Here is a 14,219-nt window from a genome sequence, read left to right on the forward strand (position 1 = left end):
CCTCTGGCATACCCTGTCGTCCATCCCTCCCACCTTCAAAAGGGCCGAAAAGAAGTACTTACTTGCGCCCTTTGGCTGGGACTATCTTTATACTGACCCTTCCCTGGGCTCGCTGGTTGTCTCTGCGACCAATGAAAAAGACAAGCTGGGGTGCACCAGCTCAACTCCTAAAAACAAAGAGGCCAAAAGACTTGATTTGTTTGGGCGGAAAATGTATTCAACTGCCAGCCTGCAATTCCGGGTGGCAAACCATCAGGCAGATACGATTTTAACTTGTGGGACTCCTTCCATACTTTCAAGGAGTCCCTCCCACAGGATTTGGCACCTGGTGGAGGAGGGTACCACAGCCGCTAGGTGCTCCCTCCAAATGGCATGGGACTTGGCTGACTCGGCAGCTAGGGTTGTTGCATTGGCAGTGGTTATGAGGTGCAGCTCCTGGCTTTAGACCGCCAGCCTCTCGAGATGCAGACCTCGATCCAAGACCTTCCATTCGATGGAAGCGGTCTTTTTTTGGAGCAGACTGATGTGAGGCTGCAGGGGCTAAAGGACATTCGGGCCACCCTTCGCTCGCTGGGCATGCATACTCCGCAGTCTGCATGGAAGCCGTTCTGGCTGCCCTCGCCGCCAAGGCCTTGGCAGCCTCGTCTGGGGTCTGCAAGGAGAAGGGATAGGGACGTAAGTTTCAACTGCCACCACCCTTCCTCCTCCCGCTCACCTACGCAGCCCGGCCCGGCAAAGCATCCCGGAGGCCAGAAGTGCTCATTTTGAGGGTGCACTCAAGAGCAACACCCCAGTCAACTCCCAGGATCCACCCCGTTCTTTCTTCGGCCCTACCGTTCGGCCTGGTCGTGGGTCACCTCGGACTGCTGGGTGCTGGACTACACCCTGCAGTTTTCAGCTGCATCTCCCTCCCACCTCCCCTCTTCCCCATCCTTCTTCAGGGACTCTTCTCACAAGCAACTCCTCGTTCAAGAGGTCGAGAGCCTGCTGCACCTGGGGGCAGTGGAGGAGGGCCTTCAGGACATGACAGGAAAGGGGTTCTACTTCCGTTATTTTCTAATCCTGAAAGCAAAAGGGGGCCTCAGACCCATTCTGGACCTGCAACACCTCAACAAGTCTCTCAAGAAGTTGAAGTTTCACATGGTCTCCCTGGCCTCCATCAGCCCCTCCCTGAATCCGGGAGACTGGTACGCCGCCCTTGACTTGAAGGACGCTTATTTCAATATTCCAAGGTCACAGATGTTTCCTCCATTTCATAGTGGGCGGACGCAATTTCCAATTCACGGCACTCCCCTTTGGCCTCTCATTGGCCCCAAGGGTCTTCACAAAATGCATGGCGCCAGTGGCCTCGTAGCTGAGATGTCGAGGGGCCCGGGTCTTCCTGTATCTCAATAATTGGCTCATCAAGGGCAGGTCTCTGGAAAAAATGCAGAGAAGCCTCTGTCTGGTGCATTCCATCTGCCGCGACCTGGACCTGCTGGTAAACGAGAAAAAATCCACCTTAAAGCCAGTCCGACAAATAGAGTTCCTTGGGCCGGTTCTTGACTCCACGCAAGTCAGAGCCTTCCTTTCGAAGGCATGTTTTCAGAGCATGTCAGACCTGATTTCCCATGTGAAGAACTGCCCGATCACCACGGCTCACACCTGCCTGCAGGTGTTGGGCCACATGTACGTATGTGGTCAGCCATGCCTGGTTTCATCTCCGGCCTCTGCAAATGTGGCTGGAGTCAGTTTACGTCCTCAACAGGCACAACCTAGACCGGGTAGTCAGGGTGCCAGATCACATCCTATTGTCTCTGCATTGGTGGATGAACCCTAGGTCGGTATTGCAGGGAGTTCCCTTTGCGGCCCTGGCCCTGTCATTGACCCTGATCTGTGATGCTTCGGACCTGGGCGGGCTCAGCACACAAGGCTGCTGGCTGTGAGATGATCTGGCCCTCCATATCAACGTCTGGAAGCTCAGAGCAGTTCGCCTGGCCTGCCAGGCTTTCTTATCCCACCTGAGGGGCAAGGTGGTGCAGGTCCTTACAGACAATACTACCGTGATGTATTACATCAACAGGCAGGGCGGAGCCAGGTCTTCGGCCCTTTGCCAAGAAGCTCTCCACCTTTGGGACTTTTGTGTGCGGCATGCCATTCATCTGGTAGCCGCACATCTGCCCGGGGTCAGGAACGTGTTTGCAGATCGCCTCAGCAGGACCTTCTTGTCTCGCCATGAGTCGTCGCTCCATCTGGAGGTGGTCAGTATGATCTTCTGGAAGAGGGGACTCCCCAGGTGGACTTGTTGACGTCCCGTAAACAGGAAATGCCATGTGTTCTGTTCGCTCCAGGGGATGGACGAGCTCCCTGTCAGAGGCTTTCCTGTTCCCATGGTCGGGGCCTCTGAACCGCCCTATACGGTGTTCTACAAGGATAAGGTCCAGCTGCGGCCGCACCCGGCGTTCCTGCCCAAGGTATTTTCCCAGTTTCATACTGGCCAGGGCATATACTTACCTGTCTTCTTCCCGAAGCTTCATAAATCGGAAGAGGAACACAGGTTGTACGCCCTGGATGTCAGGAGGGCGCTGGTCTTCTACATCGACAGGACAAAGGTGTTTCGCAAGTCAGTGTAGTTGTTCGTTGCGGTGGCGGACAGAATGAAAGGTCGCCCAGTGTCTGCTCAAAGGATTTCGTCCTGGATCACAACCTGCATCCGCTACTGCTATGAGCTGGCGAAAGTGCTTCCACCACCAATAGTTACGGTGCAGTCAACTAGAGAGCAAGTGTCATCGGCAGCCTTCCTGGCTCAGGTGCTGAGCCAAGAGATCTGTAGAGCTGCTAGCTGGTTGCCCACACGTTTACGTCCCATTATGCACTTACCCAGCAGGCCCGGGACGATGCTGGCTTCTGCAGAGCAGTGCTGCACACTGCCAGACCGTGAACGCCGAGCCCACGTCCATTGACGCTGCTTCTGAGTCACCGAGAATGGAATCAACATGAGCAAGCACTTGAAGAATAAAAAAACAGTTACCTACCTTTTCATAACTGTTCTTTGAGATGTGTTGCTCATGTCCATTCCATTACCCGCCCTCCTGCCCCTCTGTCGGAGTAGTCAGCAAGAAAGAACTGAGAGGGGGGAGGGCTGGCGGCACCTGATATACAGACCCATGAGCGCGTCACTCAAGGGGGCACCACAGCCGACCCTACGGATACCGCTAAGGCAAGAATCTCCGACTGTACATGTGGGTGTGCGCACACCTAGAATGTGATGGACATATGAGCAACAAATCTTGAAGAACAGTTACAAACTGGTAGATCCCCATTTTTTACCTGTCCTCACTGAAGTAGTTTAACACAATATGGTGTGTATATATAAGGCCCTTCATTGTCAGTTTGTGCTGATTTTTACTGAAAAATTCCTGAGTTTTATAAAAACTATTTTGTTTTTACTGATTTTTTTTTTCCACCCAAATTTTGGGCGCACTCAAGTACATGAAAATACTGATTATGTTGGAAAAATCTAGTCCCTTGCATTAGGTAGACGTGCTTATGGTAATGAGTTAGTCTAAATGTAAATGTGAGGCTGTCTGTTAAAGTCAGGCAGTGTAGTGGAAGACACACACGTGTGCATTATGGGCACAGACTCTTAATGTACCACAGCTTTAAACTGCTTTTATTTTCAATACTCTGACTTTTCTCCATTTGTTGCTTTTTTTGTCCTCCTGTCCCAAAATATTAACCTCAATATTTACCTAGAAAACTGTGAAGTTAATTTTTGGCACTGATTTTCATCCACTTTTTATTTTTTGTAATGAACACTCATAAATTCCTGGTAAATTTTAAAATAAAAACTGCAAATGAAGGGCCTTGGGTATACAATACAGATTAACCACTCCCTCTGATAATTGAGAGGGCATGTCAATTATATTAAACAGATTGTACCTTGCTAACAATCTCCTTGTAAAATTAAATGACCAGATGAAATACTGAAACATTCAGAAAGCAAAAGAGGTGTGAAGCATTTACTTCCTGATCTGTGCACGTTCACCAGTTGGTTTTACGTGATCCTGCCCCTTCAAAATTCCTCTTGCCTTAAGGAAGGTGGCATTTCGTCTTTTTTCAGGAAATTAAAGTCGTTCAAAGGAATTCACACTGCAAGACAGCAGAAATTTGAAAGGGGCAGAATTGTGCCAGTTATTACATTAATATGCAATTTTAAATGGATGAGAGAATGACCTAGATCTGAATTCACTGAAAAGATGCTATCTGGTTGGTTGTGCCAGTGTATTTTGAGTCTTAGCCAATCAGAAACCAGCCTAGCAGTTCACCAGAGCTGATTTTATGTTGATATTTTGTTAGTGGTTTTTGCCTGGGGAAGGAGTTGGTATTTAGGAGGAGGTTGTGCTTAACTCATCAGTAATTAAAGCTTAGCCATTCAGCCGCATAACCAGACGAGACAGATTACAGTTGGTAAAATACCAGAAGTTAGACATTTATGAAGATCTCTGAGTGCAAAGAAAATGCTTAATGGATTTTTCCTTTTAATTATCTAAAACCAGCATAATGAGAGAGATTTGCTGCCTACATTTATCTTGAAACTATATTAAAATAAAATTACTTTAATTACCAGTATGATTTGTACAAGGGAAAGGGCAAATTATCCAAAAACTCATTATGTACTTTAAAAAGTCAAGCTAGCCAACACAGTATATTTTGTGACTAGTAAAACCAGTATGGCAAAGACTTTAGCAGATAGATGGGAAAAGACCTTAAACTGTGACCTTTTACGTCCCCAGCACTTGATATTTATGATTGCACTAGACTTGTAAAAGCATGTAATGTTTTTACATTAAACATGACACCTTTCCGAGACTGTGTAATGTAACTGTAATTTCTGCATACGTCAAGCAGTAAAGATTAAGCCATAACAGTAGTGCAGCTTTTTGAGAGATTATAGATTTTCATTCTTGACCCCTCAACTGTCTACAGTAGGGGTGATCCCTTCCAATGCACAGCATGTGCTATCGTGTGAACGTACTACCTGACATTGGCGTTTCCCATTCATGTAGTGGTGAGCAAATATACCCAACTTCCTCTGGAATTTCTTCAATGAAAAAGTAACAAAAGCATATCAGAAATGTTTTTTTTTCAAGTACACGGACTTCTTTCTTCTAGAGGTTCAGATACAGGACAGATGAAAGACCTAGAAATGTGCTGAAAGCAAAGCATTCAGAGCTAGAGTGTAGTCAGATTTGAAAAAAAAGAAACACGTCGATCTTTTAGCCAGCAAGAGGGGCACTGTAACATATTGGATCACCTGGGCATTTTTATTAGCTATTACGAGTTGCAATTCATCTGATAGTTTAGGTGAACACAGCTATGGCTGAAAAATACATAAAGTTCATGTAATATATTTCTAGAGGGTGAGATATGCAGAGTTTGGGACGCATAAATCTTATAAGGATATTCCTCACATGTTCAAGTGTATAATAAAGCTCACTAATAAGTTTTCATTGGTCTCGTGTTGAGAAATGGAAACACTTCTGGAATGCCAGGCCTCTGGGCTTCATTCAAAGCCCTTTGAGGTCAGTTCAGAATTACGGACCTCATTGGGCTTTGAGTCAGGCCCTTTTGGTGATGGTTACGGAATCTTTTCCTGTAACAGAATTTGTTACTAAGCATCTCAGTTGTGATGATCCCTCTGGTTTTGTGAATGTGACGTGTAAAATGGAGTTTAGCAGCAGGAATGTGCTTCATGAATGATCCAACCTGTTCCGTTTACAGCTGGCCCCACATCCTCACCCAACTAGTGTCTGTGGGTCTTGGGATCACTGACAGGGAACTTTATAATCCCTGCACTAATTTGTAACTAACCAACAAGCTGGTATGCTGCCTCCCCGGGCATACTTTTCCTTTTCTCAGGAAGCAACTGGCTGCAATACTTCGTTTATCAAGGTCTAAAAACCGGTGCGTTTCCAGAAGAGCAGACAAAGATTTGGCTACAATCCTTGGAGAATCTGACTTCCAGCCAGCCTGAACCACAGTTAATGCACCTACTGCTGCCTCCATCATACAGGAATGCCCCAGCCAAGACGTTCCTAGATTTTAAGGCTGGAAGAGATTATTATGAACACTTAGTCTGGCCTCCTGCATAGCCAGGCCATAGACTTTCACCCTGTGAGTCCTGCATCCAGACCAATAACAAACAGTTGATTTTAATGGCATTCTCCCTCATTAATCTTTCTAAATACGAGGAAAGTTCTACAAGAACAGTCTACTCCAGGTATTTCAGAATTCTTAAAACAGCGTTTTGCCAAATCTCCAGTGTGATTGCCGGCGGCGCTTGGCGTTTAGATATGGCACATTCATTGCAGCTCTCTACAATGGGTCTGTTCTGGTTCATGTGAAAATCAACATCCTTTTGTGTGGGACTGCCTGACAGGATGCTACAATACTATTAGCATTTGCAAAGGGTTTTTTCTGTCTAATAGTGCAACCCCCAGATCTCGGGCTGCTCAGTTTGTGTTTCTCTATTATGCGAAAGACACAAAGAAGCTGAAGGCTGGCAAAGGCCTGTCAAATCTTGTAATGTAGCAGCCGACCCCAAAGCTTCATTCTGCTTTATAGCATCCCTTGTTCCCTGTCCCACCCCTTTGCCTGAATGGGCTCTGAGGTAGGTAAATGAATTCCACAGTATGGTGGGCGGACGATTCCTTTCTGACCTCATTCCTGTACCATTTGTTTCCAGGCTTGTCGGAGGAAAAGGGACATCTCAGAATCTTTTGTTTCCAATCATTTTCCTGCAGGTTGGGGAGTTAATGCAGCCCTTGTCTGAAGCCGCCCGAGCCGAAAGCATTCTGGGTATGAGCGGGGACATGCTCGGCCCTTTCAGAACGGCCAGATTAAAGGGGAAAACTGCTCCCAGGACTCCTTTCACATGTTAGACACCTGGACACCTTTTTTTTCAGTGCATGGGTGTGTTTACATCCTCATTCACTCTTGGCTGCAAATGTTTATCTTCAGAACATGGGAGCGATTGAGTTCATCCGCCAGGAAAGCGAAGGCAGGAGCTAACAAACCACTGCCTGGGGAGGGATGTTTGAGATTCTTGTTACAGCTGAAGACGTGTGTGCGGAGGAGCTGGGTCTCAGGCAGGAATGAACAGAGCCATCTCCATTTGGGGGCTGACGGCTGCCTTCCCTTCTGGATAGTTAGAAGAAAAGGAGTTGATTTCCCATCTCCTGAGCAGGGCGTTGGGACCTAGGCTCAGAATGTTTCCAGGACGGGGCGCTCACTCCCCGAGCAGGAGAGATTCATGCCACAGGAGGGGCGGAGAAAGGTGGCTTGTTGCAGGGGGCGGGGGGTAGCTGCCACCAGACCTGCTGAGCTGCAGTATCCTGCCATATGTGGTTCGTTTTGCCACAGGTCTTGTATATTTACCCTCTGTACAATCAGGGCAATGAAATTTATTTTGTGGTCAATCTTACCTCATGGTCTAGGCCTCGGACTGGTAACAACACCCAAGTGTTACCTGCTCACGGCAGGGGGGGGCCTGTCACACAGGGGTGTTAATCGGAAGTACCTCTACAGTAGTTGAGCCACTGTGACACTGACACACACACACACACACACACACCTACACACACACACACCACCTTGCAGGAGGGCACTGTTAGGCTGAATGAATTGGCCCTTGGAGCAGCTCCTCAGCTCCTTTATTACCCCCCTGCAGCCCGTGGAGCTGGGACAATTTCCACCTGCGGAAGCTCTGCCCAGGGTATTTTTTGAGAGAGACAAACTTCCCTCCAGGATGTTTGCAACACAAACATTGTACCTGTGTGTTAACACAGGAGAACCAGAAAGTGAAACCGCCTGTAAACCAGCGGGAAATTGGCCTGTCTATTTTCGGAGTCCGTATGAGAGAGAGGCACGAATAGTGAAAAGTAAATCTGAGTGTAAAAGCTTTTTCAGTCTGAATGCTCTTGGAGGGTGCTACTGACCCAGCTGAGGCTCTCTTGTGTTTTTAAGAGGATGGGTTTTACCCTAAGGATTCAGTGTGCTAGGTTATGTCTGAGCCTCCCAGCCTGGGGAGACAGTGCACTAAAAACAGCCATGTGGATGTCCCGGCTTGCCGCGGCGGCTTTTACAGGGGTGCTGCTTCACCACGACGGTGAGGTCTTGAAATATCCTCGACACACGGAAAAATTTCTTTGGGGCGGGTCTGCTCCTAAAGTGCAACCATCATGAGACAAATAGCATGAAATCCTAGAACAAATTTCCACCCCGCAAAGGTGCAGAGCAGGTCTCTTTTCTCTGACCTCACTCCTCACCTCCTTTGTGGTACTATTCTGTATCTGAGGGGGACGACTAGCTCACTGGAGCTTGTAAATCTCAAACACACCACATCTGAAAGGTCCTTGTTTGTGACAGAGTTATTGTAGTTCTAGGACAGACTAAATATCTTCTCTTCCGAAGAGGGCGTATTTGTAAGAACATAAGAACGGCCGTACCGGGTCAGACCAAAGGTCCATCCAGCCCAGTATCCTGTCTGCCGACAGTGGCCAATGCCAGGTGCCCCAGAGGGAGTGAACCTAACAGGTAATGATCAAGTGATCTCTCTCCTGCCATCCATCTCCACCCTCTGACAAACAGAGGCTAGGGACACCATTCCTTACCCATCCTGGCTAATAGCCATTAATGGACTTAACCTCCATGAATTTATCCAGTTCTCTTTTAAACCCTGTGATAGTCCTAGCCTTCAGGATGCTGTTCGTGAAAGGCTGGGTTCTTGTACAGAGCCTGCTTTGAGCAGGGGGTTGGACTAGATGACCTCCTGAGGTCCCTTCCAACCCTGATATTCTATGATTCTATGAACCAGCTCCTCTCCTAGACGCCACCAGATAGCTGGCAGGGGTTTTTAATGTTCACTGTGTTTGCTCTGCTGCCATTAGTGACCTGGGGAGCCCATGTATGATGCTGTTGCAATAAGAAGCACAACCTTTCTTGACCAGTCGCCTCCTGTTTAGGACTATTACGTGCCCACCAGGTTGTCCGCTACCCATCATGTCCAGCGGAGGGGTATGTTTGAAACCACACTTTGCTTGGGGAAAATGCCCCCCCTCCCCGCCCAATCAGCGCCCAGGAGGCTCCAACCGCACGAAAAGCCGCTGGTGGCCACATTTAGAATTCTATCTGGGAACGAATCATTGCCAGTGAATGGAAATGCAGCTGGTGAGAGGGTGACGTGAAATATTCTCCCTGCCCCCTGCTCTGTTACACCTCCTTACACACTCCGGGTGCCTGCTCCAGCACTCTCCTGCCCCACTGGTATGTGAATTGCCCCAGCTCCGGGTAACGGTCTCTGGCTTGTTACGCAGGAGACCAGAATGGTCCCAGCTGGCCTGAAAAACAGATGAAAGTATCATTGACTCTGCCATTTACATCACTTCTGAATGTAGCTCCTGGTGTCTGATTTACTGGGGGTGGGGGGTGTCTGTCTGTCCATCCCCGCACTTGTATCCAGTGGAAAGCTGTTTTAGTTTGTGTCTGGTGCTGCAGAGATCCCAACTTGCTGGCTGTCCTCTGCACGGCAAGAATAGAATTGACTTGGGCGCCTAATCTAGTCTGAAGAGTAAACAATATTAGTAGATGAGCAGTAGAGAAGAAACACTGAGGCCTGGCCGGTGGCACACACTTACTTTCATGTGGAGATGAGGGGATGCTCTGGCATACACTAGTGCGCAGAACAACCTCTGGATGAAACCTAGCTTTGAGATGAAAGGGCTTCTGGGCTTTGGGGCTGAGCGGGGGGAGGGGAGGGATGGGATTATGAGAATATTCATGACTCTTGAGGATCAGCAGGTGAGACCTAGAGGCCTCACGGCTCATCCCTTTGGCAAACAGCGCACAAAGGCCTGGTTCCCAGGATGACAGGATAGCAACCGAGTTCCTGATCTCTCTCTTTTTCTTATTCTTCTCTAAACAGTACTGCGGCGGTTTTGCCACTTGTCCTGAGCAGAAGCACGGACTGTCTCTTTCATTTCTAAAGAGCAACTGTGTGGCCAAACCAGAAGTCTTGTGACATTACTTGAGAAACAGAATGGTATCTTAGCATCCGAGACCCCTTTTATCACCCAAAGAAAAGCCTTTCTTACAGCCTAGATAAGCTGGAGAGGAATCTCCATGACATATGTTCATTGTCTTAGGACAGCTAGGGACGAAGCCAACCTGTGGGACTCCGTCCCAAATCATCCCGGGGACTTTCATGCATATTCTGGTGTATTTACTAGGCTGTGGCCCTCGGCACATCTGGGTGCCTCCTAGTGTGGGGACTAGCGGGAGAATCTAGATGGGGCAGGACGCTGGATAGGGGAATGGAGGGATGAGTAGGGGGTTCACGTACACGAGGACGGCCTGTATGGGGGACCCTGATCCAATATTTCACAGTAAAATGTAAAGTGGTTTATTGCCGATAAAATTATAACCGCGGCCCAGGGCTGATTTCATCTCTCAAGGGCTCGGGTAAGGAAAAGTGCCCAGGAAAGAGGGTTGACACAACTGGCAGGCTCTGCTCAAGACACACACTGGCCGTGGCTTCAAATCCGGCCAAATTGGAGGCACTCTCCTTTTTTATATGTAACAGAGGAAAGGCTTTGCGGGATGCTGAGTGACGTCTCCCAGTCCTGCCAGTTGTCCCAGCCGCGGGGGGAGCTGGGTGCCGCAGGCCGGGACAGAGAAGGCTGAATCCTACACTGACTGATTCTCAGCCGCTACAGTTCAGCTGGTGCATACGTCTGTGCAGGGTCGGGGCCCTGGAGGAAGGGGAGTGCTTTCGGGTTTTTATTGTAACCGAACTCGGTGCTGTTGGGCGCTTTCCCCTGGAGGAAGCAGCCATGGAATCTGCAAGTCAGGGGGTGGGGGGGGGGGCGGGAATAAGCTCTCCTGTAACCTAGCACAAGCCAGAGCTAAATTTAGCGCCACATTCTCATGTGCACTAATGAGAACTGCCGTTGGGCAGGAGAAATGATTGAACTATGACCTGAGCCCTGGTCTACAACAGAGCTAGATCGCCGCGAGGCAGCTCACATTGACCTAACTTGGTAACCGTCTGCTCCCACCGATGTTCCTCGCCCATTGCACCGACTTACTAACTCCACCCCCGCGAGACGCGTGGCACTTCGGTTGCTGTAGCTGGGCTGACGCGGTGTCCGTGTAGATGCTGCATTGCTGACATTGACTGTTGCTGCTTTTAAGAAGCCGTCGCTCAACGCCCCGCACTGGCAGTTAAATCGCTTCTAGTGAGGTATGCACTGCTGCCACAAGAAGTGTCGTGTGGACGTGTAAAACTGGTTCAATCACTGCGGAGGCTGTACATAGACGTAACTGAGGTCAGTTCAGAACTTCATTCTGTAGTGTAGACTTGCCCTGACTGACATCACGGTACAGCCACCACAGTAATGGCATCGGTTTTGCACGTCCACACTATGCTTTGGCGGCACGCGTCCTTACTAGGAGTGTTTGCACCGATTTAGCTGCCAGTGGGGGGCACTGGGGGACAGCTTTTGAAAGGCAGCAGTGCAGTGTCTACACCGGCACTGTTAACCTAACTGCACTGACCTAAGTGCTCCACCGCTGGCGGGGGTGGAGGTATTAGGTCGGTGTGGCGGGTGAGTTACGTCGGTGGAGCCTCTTTGTAGTGTAGACACTTACAAAGTTAGGTCAGCGTAAGCTGCCTTACATCGACCTCACTCTGCAGTATAGACCAGGCCTTGGTCTTTAAGAGACGTAACTAGCTAATTAAATCTGTTCTCCTCTCCCCCACTTATTTCTGAGGGTCAGGCTATATGGCTAGCCCTGTGCAGGGCTCGAATGTGATGTGTGCTCTTGCATGAATTGGGTGTAAGAAGTTGCTAGTCTCCCTCTCCAGCAGTTCTAGTCTCCCCGAAAGGGCCATGCCGGGAGCAGCGCTGCCCAGGCACAGACAGCAGCACATGCTTCCCCTTCTCCTGGGGTGGGGAGGGGTCTCCGCCACTACAGCCCACGCTGCCCGGGAGCCCCCAGCAATGGTTCTCGCTGCGTCAGCAAGCATTGTCCTGCTGCTGCCACAGCCCCCCCTGCACAGGCTGAGACTTTCTCATCTGATCCTGAACTGGATCAGGAGTGTGACTTTTATTTGCACAGCCAGTGACTGATCAGTCCCGGGTTCCCAGCTGCCCCAGTGCGACGCTGTCTGCAGGCACAAGGTATCGTTAGGTACGAATGTGTTCATGAGCTTTAGCAACTGCTCACTTTTCTGCTTCAGCAGCAGTTCCGGGCGCCAGGCCAGAGCAGTCACTGGGCCCCCTAGAGAGGGATGGCCGAGGTTTACGACGCTGCTGCCGGCCTGGCGTCCCCACAAGGGCGCGGAGCTGGACCACGTGCGGCGGCTGGTGCACACACGCGCAAGCCGCCTCCGCACGGACACGGTCCGCCTGACATCTGCCTGGTGCCCAGTAAGCTTCTGCTGGGCGCTCTTCCGGCACGGCCAGGGCTTCCACGTGCCCCCAGCTGCCTTCGCCGCTGCCGGCACCACCCCGCACACGCCTAGGAGCCCTGCGGCCCGCCCGGGCGATTGCTCCCTTTGCCTCCCCATCCCCTCCCCTCCTCCCCCGCCGTCGGCGAGTCTGGCTTCAGCCACGTTTGCCGAAGCCCCTAATTCCAGCTTGCAAGCACCCACCGGAGCAGCGGCGTCTGACCGTTCTGAAAGGACATTCGTGGGATTCTTGGGAGCATCTCGTCCTTTCCACGAAGGGGGTTTGCAGCACGTTTGAACAAGCCGTTTGAACCACCGCCTGTCATTTCAATCTGCCCCCTCAGAGTTGTCCGGCTTTGACAGCGTGGCGGCATGTGACGTAACAGTGCTTCCCAATACAGGCATTCGTGTGTTCGAGCCCAGGGACAGAGTAACAACTAGATTTAGACTAGTTTCCTGTTACTCTGAGTGTCATTCCACAGGATCTAATGCTGGGGCTGGAATTTGGTCACCAGCCGTTGAAATTGAATTCCCGTCTGGTCAATCTAGTTTTTCTAGTAATTAAAGCATCTAAGTCAACAGACCGAGCAGACACTACTCACTTCGCCTCTTGGCAAATATTGAACTAAAGTCTTCAGCACTGTAACACTGTTGACAGTCACCAGATCATGGCATTGTCCCCTTTGTCACCCTGAAGTGCGACCTGGCGTCAGATCCTGGTATAACGCCCTCTGTCAACAGCAGGGATGTTGTGATCTGGAGTCCCAAGTGTTTACTCTGCCAATATAAACCCAGTGCCTGCTCTCTGGAGCTAAGCATCACCCCTCTGCCATGGTTACTTCAAACTGCCCTGCAAACAAGCCCCCCTTCCTGCAGGCACTGGAGAGCGCTCGCTAAGCAGCTGCTGAAGGGGATATTTACTGTACTGTTTATCATCGGCTCTTATTCTGTTGCAGGGCTTGGCTGGGAAACTTCAGCCCAGGGCTCAAGAACCTCACCGTGGATGATTGGCAGGTAGGATATTGCTCTGGGATAGTGCCTGCCAAGGGAAATATCCCATTGTAAAGCTATGGCTCGTTAGAATAGCCTGAATCGGTACCTGCCCTGTCCAGCCAAAATGCAGCTGTTAAAACAATCTCCATCACTCTGACCATGTCGCCCCCACGGGGAGGGGTCCCTTGGCTCCCCGCTGTCCATCACATCAGACTTTAGCCTCATGCCCCTAACTTCCAAAACCCCGTGTAACTTCCCCTCTGCCTGCATCGCTGACCTAGGCTTATCACACTGCCCCATCCCCTCTACTCCACCAGCTGTGATGGCCATTTCTCCTTCTAAGGCAGAGCCTGTGTTTTCCCCACTGCTGCCCTGCATGCAATGCCCTCTCTGGGTCATTAACCCCTCACCCTTCCTTGTGCAAATTCCCCCTAAGGCTGCAGGGCCAATTGACCAAGGAACGGAGGCCCCAGGAGATGCAGATAAGCACCTCGTGTGGTTTCCAAAAGTCCCTAAGCAGGTTTGGTGTCTTTGGACAATGCTCTGGGCACCTGTCTGTCTCTCTCTGTGCTGAACCCCCTTTGCAGATCTGGCCTGTAGGGTCTGTAGTGCCCTCAAGCAGTGACTCAGGGAAAAACCAATGGGCCATTTAAAAAGAGCAAACCTACATCCTAGTCGTTTCCTCCTCTGAGCCTCCCTACACTCCCTGCCGCCTCCTTGTCTGCCTCGCTTACGT

The sequence above is a fragment of the Terrapene carolina genome, unplaced genomic scaffold (genome assembly GCF_002925995.2).
Source record: "Terrapene carolina triunguis isolate 2854851 unplaced genomic scaffold, T_m_triunguis-2.0 Scaffold88, whole genome shotgun sequence".
In the NCBI taxonomy this organism is placed as follows: domain Eukaryota; kingdom Metazoa; phylum Chordata; order Testudines; family Emydidae; genus Terrapene; species Terrapene triunguis.